At 31.0% G+C, this 1,125-nt stretch overlaps 1 protein-coding gene across 1 annotated transcript in view; it reads left to right on the top strand.

The window, feature by feature from the left end:
* The window catches only part of TNFRSF10A (tumor necrosis factor receptor superfamily, member 10a), a 33,879-nt gene that overhangs the window by 12,965 nt on the left and 19,789 nt on the right, over window positions 1–1,125 (top strand). The window lies entirely within an intron of this gene.

The raw sequence follows: 1,125 nt of genomic DNA, 5'->3' as shown, positions 1-1,125 counted from the left end.
AAAAAAAAAAAAAAAAAAAAAGTTTTATGTTTTCTACAGTTTCTGGTTGTTCTGTTCAACAGATACTTATTGATCCTTTGCCAAATCCAAGGTTATGAATCTTTATTCCCATGTTTTCTCCTAAGAGTTTTGTAGCTTAACTCTTGATGCATTTTCAATTAATTTTTGTAAATGGCATCAGGTAAGATTCCAGCTGCATTCTTTTGCATGTGGCTATCCAGTTGCCATTCGTTGAAATGATGATTTTTCCCATTAAATGGTCTTGGCATCCTTGTCAAAAACCAATTGACCATAAAGGTATGGGTGTATTTTTGGACTCTCAATTCTTTTCCATTGATCTATATCTGTCCTTTTTCCAGTGCCACACTGTCTTGTAGCAAGTTTTGACACCAGGACATATGAATCTTCCTTTTTTGTTTTCCTTTTCCAGAATTATTTTGTTTATGCTGGGCTTTTTGAAATTCCATATTAATTTTAGGATCAGCTTGCCAATTTCTAAAATCAGCTGAGTTTCTCACAGGGATTGTGTTGCACCTGTCGCTCAGTTTAGAGGTTACTGACATCTTAACAATGAGAAGTCTTTTGATCCAAAAGCATGAGTTTTTAAAAATTTATTTAGATCACCTCTAATTTTTAAAATAATGTTTTGTAGTTTGCAAACTATAAATTTTGGGTTGATTTTGTTAAACTTATTTCTAGATATTTAACACTTTTTTATGCTATTGTGGATAAAACCTTTTCTTAATTTCATTTTAGGGTTCATCTTGAGTGTATGCAAATATAATTGATTTTCATACATTGATCTTGTATTCTATAACCTTGCAGAACTTGTTTATTATTATTAATGCTTTTATAGTGGCTTCCTTAGGATTTTCTCTATATAAGATCATATAATTTGCAAATAGAGAAAGTTTTACCTTTTCCTTTCCAATCTGGATGCTTTTTATTTCTTTTTCTTACCTAATTGTCCTGGCTAGAGCCTCCAGTATGATAATGAATAAAAGCAGTGAAAACAGATATCTTTTTTGGAGAAAATCTTTCAGTTGTTCACCATTAAATATAATGTTAGCTGTGGGTTTTTGTAGATGTTCTTTATCAGGTTGAGGAAGTTCACTTCTCTTTTTT

The sequence above is a fragment of the Colobus angolensis genome, unplaced genomic scaffold (assembly GCF_000951035.1).
Source record: "Colobus angolensis palliatus isolate OR3802 unplaced genomic scaffold, Cang.pa_1.0 Scaffold184, whole genome shotgun sequence".
In the NCBI taxonomy this organism is placed as follows: domain Eukaryota; kingdom Metazoa; phylum Chordata; class Mammalia; order Primates; family Cercopithecidae; genus Colobus; species Colobus angolensis.
This window is presented reverse-complemented; position numbering and strand designations above follow the sequence as displayed.